At 36.8% G+C, this 11,741-nt stretch overlaps 1 pseudogene; it reads left to right on the top strand.

The window, feature by feature from the left end:
- The first annotated feature begins 301 nt into the window (after window positions 1-301).
- Window positions 302-2,893, top strand: LOC100033305 (CYFIP-related Rac1 interactor A-like; annotated as a pseudogene).
- The last annotated feature ends 8,848 nt before the right edge of the window (window positions 2,894-11,741 follow it).

Genomic DNA, 11,741 nt, shown 5'->3' with positions numbered 1-11,741 from the left:
TAATCTTACCAATACTTAAACAAGAACCATATCATCTCATATAGCCTTTCCATTGTAGCACATGATTTGAGGTGCCTATTCCGTTTCTCTCTTGTACTCATGAAATCAGTCCCCAGTGTGTGACTACTAAATTCCTTTAGGCTCTAGAGACAGTAACCTCTAGGGGTTGGGGTGGTACTTCTTTTCTAGTGCAATAATTCATGATCCCCTACTAGTTATCAGCTAATATAATTTAATCAGATAGATATAAATTATCTTCAGAAAGGGAGCATTTAGTAAAGTAGTGTAGTTCATATAAAACATGTCTCCCATAGTCCATGACACAACCTCCCATACGTACTTAAAGAGTCCAGAGAAAAGGCAGCCCATGTTACAAAGAAGATCCCAAGTTGCAAAAGAGTGTTTCACAGTTGCAAGAATTCCTTTTATTGGAATCCTCAAGATGGTCAGCTTGGGTATGATGTAGTCTTTTACTACTAGGCTTTTTGTAGAATTTTGAGTCTGTACCTAGTTTGTCCTTGTTTTCTGATGGAGGCATCTATATGTTATAGATGTTTCCTTCTTTAGAGGTAGCTAGATGGTAAAATGGAAAGCTGGACCTGGAGTCAGAAAAGCCTAATTTCAAATATGACTTCAAACACTTTAGTTGTATGGCAATGAGCTAATCAGTTTCCACATCCATAGAATGAGAATAATACTAACCCTTCCCTTCCAGGTTTGTTAGAAAGATAAATAAATATTTGTAAAGTACTTTGCAACCCTTAATGTACTACATAAATACTAACTGGTGTTAGTACTATTATTATTTAACATGTATATAATACTGCTTCATATGGTTCTACATGACCAATATGGAGATCATCCAGTGACACTGCTATGCATGCCAGGAATGGTCACTCAATATGTTATGTGATACAGTATTGTCATTACAAGAGATCAGATGGCCTATCAGCACCCAGAGGGGAAAGGGAAGGGAGGGAGGGAGATAAGTTCAATCATATAACTTAGGAAACATGTGGAAATTTGTTAAAATATGTAATTGTTAATAAATAATTTTTATATAGAAAATACATGTTCAGAAAAAGAGGTGAGCTGGCTATAGAGCAAGAGATGGGACAGGCCAAATGCCTGTAAAATGTTTAATAAATTAATACATACACAAATAAATACATAATTAAATAAAAGACTTAGAAGAAAATCCTCCATCATATTGAAGGATCTTTGAAAGATGTCACAGGATGAGAAGGCATGAATTATTTCAATTTGCATCAATGAAGGGAATAATGTCAGTGAAATTATGGATCTATGAAAGTCCCAAAATATAGTATCTCCACTGAAGTCCTTCAAGTTCAGGGATTATGAAATGCCTTCACTTTGATTCTTCCTCTCTCCTAGCCTATACAAGGGTATTCAGGAATTTGTCTTCCAACTCCTCCCTGATTCTTCATTCCAGCTGGAAACCATGGACTCCAAATGGCTGTCAGAGTGTGCAATCAGGGACTAAAACTGTACATCTGGGGGAATCCCTGGGTGTGTGTAGGCTGCAAGCTCCATCTTCATTCTTCCCCAATGCATACAAACGAATAGAGCCAAGTGGCCCAAATGGCAGTGTTGAGAATTGGCTCAGGAAAGAGTTAACATAAACCAATGGATGGCTTATCCCCATAAGCTGACACAAACCTGCTCTCTAGCCTGTGGGATGGAAAATTGTGTTCATTATGAAAACATTTTGGGAAAGGCATAATTGCAGCTAATTTGGAGACATGTAGCAGAGTATAAGTAGAGCTATTGGCAAATAAAAAGACTCAGAGCTCAGTGGCCAAAGGATTTACAAGGTGTTAGTTACTTGTAAGGCTATTCAGTGCAAAACATCTGGATGGAAATTTTAAAATTCAACCAGTTGTCCAGATGTTCTCAAATATTCAGGTCTATAGGATCATAAAGACTATGACTATCAGTTCCTCTACAATGCCATGACATGCAAATGACAAATGACAAGAAATCAGTTATTGGGAAACTTTATGTAATTGAAATAATTTGGATATTTTGGCCTGCTGGACTGATTTCCATTATTTTGCATACCAATATATATTGTTGTGGATAGACATTTTGCCTTTCTTTTGCTTTGCCCAAATCAAAATATTGATAATTGGGGCTCAGAAAATATATCAAGAAGTCTTAGAAACAACAAACCTAAGGATTACAGGTGAGTGTGGTGAGGTGATAAAGACCTGTTAGACTATGATAGAATTTTCCTTTCCAAATTTTAGAATGACAGAATCACAGATTTGGAAGGGACCATAGAGGTCATCTGGAGGCAAGTAGGTAGCACAGTGGATGAAATGAAGATAAGAAACCCTGTGATACAGAATAACTTAGCGACTACAGACAGACACAATCAGATGAGCAATATGCATCTAGACACTGAAAATGAAGTCAACAATGAGATGGCCAACTGAATATCCCTATGCTATGAAGAGGCCAACCCAATGCCCAAGACCCTTAGCACCATGACTACGTTCTTTGTCTCTGAGAACAAAACCCTGCCAAATTGAAAACATGACAGTTTGCCTTAGCACAATGAAAAGTATGTGTAAAGGCATGCCAGAGACCACAGAGAGTACTGGAAGTGATTCGTGAGCAAAGAAAATCTCCTGTACTATATGTACATGTTGGTTGGCATCATCATTCTCAATGATCACATGGTCCCAGTGGATGTTTTCTGTAAGATGTCCAAGATCAATATGAAAAGTTGCATGAAAATGCTGAAGGAACAGCCCCCAGACAGTGTAGAGGCAACTTAAATGCCCTTAGGTTCACTACCAAAAACCTCAATGATAAGTCAACCTGCAACAGATCCAAGCAGTGCTCTAGGAGAGAATCAAGGGCCTAGAATCAAGAAGACCTGAGTTCAAATTTGAACTCAGACACTTACTAGTCATGTGGTCCTGGACAAGTCACTTAAACTCTGTTTTTTTAATCCATTGGAGGAAGAAAAGGCAAAACTCTCCAAAATCTGTGCCAAGAAACTCTATGGATAGCATGGTCAATGGGGTCATGATGAATCAGATACAAATGATTCACTGAACGAACAACAACAACTTTTTCAGCTAGTCCAAACCACAGCTACTACATTCCTAGAAAGCTATCATTTGAAGATATCTAGTTGAGTGACTTTCTCCTGAACAGCCACTAGTTCTAGAAGGTCAGTCACTTCTGATCACTTTTTCCTGAAACAGCTCTTTGTTGGGTAGGTCTTATTGTTAGGAGGTTTTTCATTGCATCAAACTTCAATACATTTCTCTTCAACTTTCATCCATTGTGCTCATCTACTTGATCTCTCTAATGTCCAAGAGAATGAATTTAATTCTTTCTCCAAATAGTCTTTCAAATATTTGAGGAAAGCTTTCATATGTTCCCTACCATCACCCCTAGACTAAACATTCCGAGTTCTTACTACCAATTTAATCAGGCATAGTCTCAATATCTCAAACCAATGTGGTCATTTAGCTTCAGATGTACTCTGACTTATCAATGTCCTTCCTAAATATGGTACCCAAAACTGAACACAAGACTCCTGATGAAGACTAACTTGAACAGTGTCCAGGGGAACAATTAGCTCCCTAGTCTTGGCTTCTCTGCCTAGAATGGCATTAGTTTTTGGCAGGAATGTCAAACTGTTGACTCATACAGAATTTACAACTAACTAAAACTTCCATACCCTTTTTAGAGTAACTATTTTCTAGATTTGCCTCCTCCATCTTGGGCTTCTGGAGTTGATTGTTTGAACCCATGTAGAATTAACCTTTATTTTTTTTATTTTTAAAAAATTCTTACTAAATTTGGGCCATTATTCAAGCATATCAAGGTATATTCAGATTCCCATGGCAATGTGCCTCTCTACCTCTACTTCCTGATATTATCTCTCCTAATTTTAAATCCAAAAATTATGATTCTTTTGTGTTACCAAGGAAAGGGATGATAAGAGATGAAAGAAAGGTCTTTCATGGAAGGGCCAGGTAGCCCATAAGATTTAAAGTGAGAAGAAAGCATGAAGATTAGATAGCACAATTACAGACAAAGCAACTAAAGTCCAGAAGGCAAAAACAACTATTACAGTAAATAACAAGACAAAATAGTAAACCCCAATATAAATCCTTTTGATATCAAATCCAAAATTCTTTACAATATACCACTGCCTTTCCCTTATTTTTCATCTTAACCTCTCCCACCTGTTCATTTTTAAAAAGGATAAAACTGGGGCAGCTGGGTAGCTGAGTGGATTCAGAATCAGGCCTAGAGACAAGACAGTAGGTCCTGGGTTCAAATTTGACCTCAGACACTTCCTACCTGTGTGACCCTTGGCAAATCACTTAACCTCCTATGCCTATCCCTTACCATTCTTCTGCCTTAGAACCAATACATAGTATTGATTCTAAGGTGTAAGGTAAGGGTTAAAAAAAAGGATAAAACTGAATCCAGAGAGGAAAGAGGACTTGTCCAAGGTCATATGAACAGTAAATTAACCAAGATCAAATTTGAAGCTTAGTCATTTGACTACCATATTTTTTTAACCCTTACCTTCCATCTTGGAATCAATACTGTGTATTCGTTCCAAGGCAAAAGAGTGGTAAGGGCTAGGCAATGAGGGTTAAGTGACTTGCTCAGGGCCACACAGCTAGAAAGTGTTTGAGGTCATATTTGTACCTAGAACCTTCCATCTCTTGGCCTGGCTCTCAATCCACTGAGCTACCCAGTTGCCCCCTTGACTACCTATATTCTAACTGATTTTGAAGTCAATCCTGGTGATTCCCCCCACCCACCTAACTCACATCAAGAGAGAAAGAAACCCAAGGGGCCAAGTTTTTTAAAACCTTTCTATCCCCAGCAAGTTGACCCTGGGCATTACTCCAAACTGAAGGGTGAGCGGTAACTTGTGATTACAGAAGAAATGGGCAAAGAGTTCAGAAAGCATTCTTCTTTGCCTTACCAAAATTTTAAAAAGCTGCTTTTTGGATATTGGGTTTAATGGGTGGTTAGTCATTTTGATTCTGGGATTTGCAACCTGAAACTTGTCCATCATATCTGATGACAGCATGGATCTACCAAACTGAAAGGCCATTTATGCAAGTCAATAGCAAAAGAGAAATCAGAAAAATTAAACAGAGGAGAATATAGTCCATATAATACAAAATGAAGGAGATCTCCCACTGGAAGTGAGGTAATTCATCTCTACCAAGAGAGTCCTAGAACACAAGTATCTAGTATAACAAACTAGAGATAGGGAAATGATGGCATCTGCCAGCTTCTTTCATGTTGGCTTCTTCCTAGAGTCTTATTTTCTCTTTGGCAACCAACGTGGAATTGATATTATCAATCTTCTCTCCTAAAGTTGGAAGCCAGAAATGTTCAAAGTGACTATGGAACCAAAAGTGACTCAAGAGACTTCAAGAAACTTGAAAAACTTGGTTCTCTCCTCTTTACCAACTCTGCCCTGTCCCTCACACAGGCATAGAACATTGATATCTACAAATGACAGAGTTCCATACCAATAGGCTTTGGGACTGGATTAGGTGAAATAATGACCTAGGAAAAGTCCTTATTCTGGGTGCTTTGCATGGTCCTCTAAGTTGCTGTAACTGTTTCTTCAGATGAGAAGAAGAGAACCACTGAATTCTTTAGGAATTGAGGTGGCAAGGGTCATATATCTAATCCAGTTCTCTGAGTCACTATGACACAAATAGGACCGATTATGATTTCTCAGTGATCTCATGCCTTTCCCATTTTGATTGAATCTTCATTGTCAAAAGTCTGAATTTCTAAGAAGCTTTGAAACTTATGAAACACACTAGAAATAATCCATTCTGAATGAGTTTTACAAAATATTTGAGAAATCTATAATCAGTGCCAGAGCTTTGCAAAGAAAATTGGTGATTCATACCTGTACCCTCTTCCAATACTCTAGCTACTTCAGAGACAAGTTCTAGAAATTCTAGAAGATTGTCTGCCTCTCCTGCTGGTATGATTACACCTGACCAATGTAAAGATGACACCCTGTGTTACACCACTGCTGATTATACCTGAGATCAACAGCAATGTTTGGGCCATGCCATTTGGGATGGCTTTCCTTCATCTTTTCAAATATCAATTGAGTTTTCCCTTTTCTGGAAATCTCTCTAATGGCAGTACCTAAGGATATTTGTTAGTAAATAAGTATTATCTTTGGGTCTCTGTCTCAATTCCAAGGGTCCTTATGTAAGAAGGTCTGAACTCCCTCTCTCTCTCCTCTGAGCTATCCCTCCCCCCAACCCCAAATAAATGCTTTGTAGGGCACTAAAATTTCTTATTATGGCTCTGTCTATACCTTTCCTGTCTATTTCTATTCAAATTCTTCCCCTCCCACACACTTTGACATAGCCAAAGTGACACTGCCTCTATTCCTTGCATATAAAACTCCATCTCCTGTCTCCTGAATTTTTCAGAATGTACTTCCTTTTCTTCATCTCATAGATTCTCTCTCTTCCTTTAAGATGTATATCTAAGCAAAATCTACCACATGAAGCCCTTTTTTAAACTTCTCTAATTGCTGGTGTCCTACCACCAAAATTAACTTGTATTTTACTATTTTGTATATATTTGCAAATATTCATTTTATATTTATGCTGTGTACATCTATGTATGTACTTTTCGCACCCAGTAGATCACAATCTCCTTGTGAGTTGGGTTTCTTTCTTTGTACTTTTATTCCTAACACTTACCATAGGAGTTGACACAGAGATGATTGATTGGTTGATTGATTCATGACTGAAAAGAAAAGAGAAATTCCTCCCTCTTCATAGATTTAAAGGGGAAAAAATGGATAGAGGAAATTTTGCCCTTTGGATTTGGATTGAAAATCCAGATCTAGTTATCATCTATTCTCTTCCCCGGTTGAGGGGAGCATGCCTTAACATGAATTCCAAAATGAACCTATCCACATTCCTATGAGGATCTCTCCTCCAGTCTTATAACATCAAAGAATCACTTGAGTATAACCACCATTTAAACGACTCTAAAAAAACATTCTGGTGGGAATTATAAAAAACACATCACCTTTCATTTTGTAGTGCTTTTAAATACTCGAGGTACTTTTTCATGAGCAATCTCTCAGTTGATCTCCATAATAGTTCTATGAGAATTAGAACAAAAATTACCACCCCCACCATTTTACAAATGGATTCCTTACTCTTATCATTAACAACCTTTCTTTCATTCCAACCTGGAATCTCAGAATTAAAGGGTCCTGAGAGACCATCTAGCCCAAGACATGATAGAATAATAATCATTTTCTACATCAACCCCAAGAAATGATCTGACACCAGTGAAGCAGAGCCCACTACTTTTTCAGGCATCCCAGCCCACCTTTTGATGTTGCTAATTCTTATAGGATCCTTGCCCATTGCTAGGCATTTTGCCCTCTAAGGAAAAACAGCAAATCCTAAATGTGCCATCTTCAAAAACTTGAAGATAGCTATTCTATTTTTCCCATATCTTCCCTTTCTAAGTAAATAGTCTCAATTTTCTAAACTAGTCTTCAGGGGAAATGAATCTGTTGCCCTCTAAAAGATCCAAAAGCATTCTCCCTTACTGTAAAAATGGAGATTTTTGAACCCCAGACTTCAATCCCCAGAAGTCCTTGGTGTTTCCCAGAATTCCCTATAATCTCACCTGTGTCCCCAGGTTAGTGAGATCACAATTGGTATTTAACTGGCAGTAAGCCTCCCTCTCTCTCTTCCATTCCTTTGCAATGATGTAGTAAGTAAGCTAAGCACCGGGATTCTGAATTGGCTAATTAGCCATGGGCACATGGTTATTATTGTGTATTTTCTTTATTCCTTGATTTCTAATAATCCTTAATAAACCTCAAAAAATAAAATATTTTTATTAGTAGAGATATTAATTTAATTGTTACATTACTAAATAAAGGTTTAGTGGGGGGAAATCCCCCCCACTTTTATTTCTATACTAAAATTTTATTTTATTTCTATACTAAAATATTTTATATTTTAAATATAAACATAAATTTAATATAATTTATATATATTATATACATGATATAATATATATAATATAATATAATTTATAATTTAATATAAATTTAAATATAAATATAAAATATTTTATTTCTATACTAAAATAAGGCACAGAGTTGAATTCAAAGACCTCATCACTTTTCTGGTTACCCTCCTCTGGATATTCAAAAGCATATCATTCCCTTCCTAAAGTCTAGATCCCAGAACTATGTTCCCAGAATACAATATTCAAGATGATGTCTACTAGGAAATGCTGCCTCAGCATACTTCTCTCTTCATAATTGTGAAGCTTATTTTATGAATTCAAGTATAATATTTTACATTTAGTATTTCAATGTGAGCTTGGAGCATGCCTAGATCTCTTAATATAGAGATACCATGATTCTCTGCATTCCACTACCTTGTGGATAAGATAAGTCCCCTTTTATTGACTATATAAATGGAAAACATTAAGTCTTTAAAGTGCCAGACAAGAATCATCTGACCTCTTTTCCTACTTGCCCTCTTTTCTGCTTGGTGTCCAGAGGGAGTAAGTTTGGGAGCCATAAAAGAGAAAATAGGGGAATTTCCTTCCCCTATTTTCTCTTTTACTCCATAGTTCCAAATAAAGGACCTGGGTTCTCTAGTTCTCTGTTCTCTTTTATTTGTCCTTAGTTTTAGGTCTAAATGATAATCCCCTCCATTGTCTATAGAGTCCCTGGAGCCAAGATTGCAGGTGGGATTTTTTTACCATCCAGGTTGCTAGGGGAGCCCAGAGAAGCCAGTGTGCTCAAGACTTGACCTCAAGGAGGGTTTGGGAATTTGAACTGGAATTGTGCTTTACATATGCTGACCTAAACTATGAAACTAATCCTCTTCTTCTCTCCATAGACTGAGGTGGGAAAGGGAAGGGGAAGGGGCAGGAGAGGGTGAGAATGACAATTCCTATGTGTTATGGAATATGAATATTTTTTATACCTTTGTCAATATTCTTTTGTAAAAGCTAATATAACTATTAATGGTTAAATTGAATTGGGGAGCAGGGGCTATCTCTCTTATACTTAAGGGATCATCATCCATGGAGTAAACGTAGGCACTGCAAATCCATTTAAGGGGTATTAGAGAACCCTGGAGGAACATGCAGGGTCCAAGTTAGTCAGTTACACGGTTATAGAATTTCATCTTCTTAGTCTCAGCCTAACATTCTAACCCTCTATCATCCAGTTGACAATGCTTCCTATCTTTGGATCGTCTACAAATTTGATAATGATAATAGCCCACATTTTAAAATGCTTTGAATTAGTACATTTCACAAGCATATCATCTATGTTTTCATTTAAGTCATTAAGCCATTAAATAACACAAAGCCAAGGAAGATTTATGGAATTGCCATTCCACTGGAAATCTTCTTTCAAGTTGACATAAAACCGTTACCCCTTTCATCTAACCATTTCAAATTCACCTAAATGTATTATCATCTAGGCCATATCCCCATATCTATTCATATTTCCTGATGAATAGAATGAGAAACTTAACTGAAGACTTCAATAAAGTCTAGGTAAATTCTACTGATAACATTCATTTGATCTAACAGTTGTATAACCATCTCAAAAGTAAATAAGTTTAATCTGGCATGACCTCTTTTAGATAGTATGCTGACTTGTTGTGATTATTGCTTCCTTTTTCAGAAGTTACTTAACTATCCTTTTAATATTATATCTCTGAATGTCAATCTCTGATCTGCTAACTGGAACACCAACTTCCCTTCGTTTATTTTTTAAACTCTTGTCTTCTATCTTAAAATCAACACTGTGAATTGGTTCAAGACAAGTGCTATGCAAAGAGGGTTACATGACTTTTCCAGGGTTACACATCTAGGAAGTGTCTGAGGTCAGATTTGAACCTAGAACCACCTGTCTCTAGGCCTGTCTCTCAAATCCACTGAGCCACCCAGCTGCCCCCACCAGTTTCACTTTAATAACAAATATGCCTTCACTGAGAGGAATAAAGACTTACAAAATGATATAGGATCACAGTACTTACTGGTTCCCTTGAATTTTAGCCTCATTTTGCCACTAGCTTTATGACCTTGAAAAAGTCATTTGGTCACTCTCTTAACCATAATTTCTTTGTCAGTAAAAAGATTAAAATAAAAGATATCTAAGGTCCTTTCTAGTTCTGCAAATCGAAATGCCAACTATCTTTTCATCTGACCTTCTTTGCTCTTACCTTTCATTGCTCATCCACTCATTCTTATCTTAGAAAAAGATAAGAAATAAAAGAGACAAACCAGAGAAGGCAATAGGGGCAATAACAATCACATGCTTCCTATTACATCCTGATCCAGAAAGTCACTAATAACTAAGCAAATCATTATATTTACCACCTAAGAGTTCCACTGAGGCAGTACATCATGACTACTTTTAAAATCCCTGCTCTCAAGGAGTTCATACTCTATTAAATGAGACATGAAAACAACTAATAACAATAAAAGACAATAAAGAGACAATAAAACAACTAATAATAAAATACAAATAAGGTATATTCAGAATAAATTGGAGACAATCAATACAGGGAAGGCATTATAATAAAAAAGGATTAGGAAAGGCTTCCAAAATCCTAGGTGAATTATCTTTCCCTATTAGAATGTAGGCTTCTTGAAGGTATAAACTGTCTTTATATTTGTACCTCTAGCACTTACTATGGTCCTTGGCACATAGCAAGTGCTTAATAAATTTTTGTTTTCTTTTATTTGAATAGCATATGCACTTTCTGTAATTAGGAACATCCACTAAAATTGCATTCCTCAGAATGTCATAGATGTGGTCAAAGAAAAAAAATCTAGTTTTGGACCAGCTAAAAGGGCTTTGACTTTGGCCTTGAGATGCATGGAGTATTCATCATCTAAAGAACCATACTGCTCAGTTCCATTAGAGGTTGTGGAGGCTGGCTACCATTTTTAGTCACAGTAACTCAGGGAAATGATCAGTAGGGGGAAAAGGGGGAAAGAAATGGTCAATGGTCATAATCAGCAATGGTAGAGGGAATATTCATCCATATCATGGGACTTATGATCTGGGAAAGGGGATTGATAAACACAACCAATTGGAAAACCTGGAAGAGAAAGCCTACAAGGAAAGCTTAGTCTAGACTAGTGTTTTCTCCAAAAGAAATTTTCCTAGAGTGATTTTCTGGATCTCTTTATCCACATCACTTGATTTGTGCTTCTCTATGTATCTATCAAGTCTCCTTTGCCCCTCCCACATTTGAAAAATGTTACCTCCTTGAGAACAATGTCTCTATATCATTTTAATGTAAAATGAATGTAAAACATAAGGATTTGTTAAGGTATAGCCAGATACCAAAGTAAGAAGCATCTATACAAATGAGATATACTCATTTTTGTAGCTATTGAGACTAGAGAATGCTCTTTTAAGTTTAAAGCTTTTAAAGCTCAAACGCACTGGAATGGCTTTGATTTGCTGCTCTGTGCATAGTGGGAAGACCATTAAATTGGGAATTAGGAGATTGGGACTCTTCTTCACCACTAACTGACTATGAGGCTTTGAACAAATAATTTCCCTTCTCTGGGCCTCAGTTCCTTCTATCTCTAGAAACCCTTTCAACTCTCCTTTCATTTTCCTTCCCCAATTCCATCTTATAACACTAACCAGTTTAGCTCACTTAGAA

This window comes from Monodelphis domestica, chromosome 1, assembly GCF_027887165.1.
Source record: "Monodelphis domestica isolate mMonDom1 chromosome 1, mMonDom1.pri, whole genome shotgun sequence".
Classification (NCBI taxonomy): domain Eukaryota; kingdom Metazoa; phylum Chordata; class Mammalia; order Didelphimorphia; family Didelphidae; genus Monodelphis; species Monodelphis domestica.
This window is presented reverse-complemented; position numbering and strand designations above follow the sequence as displayed.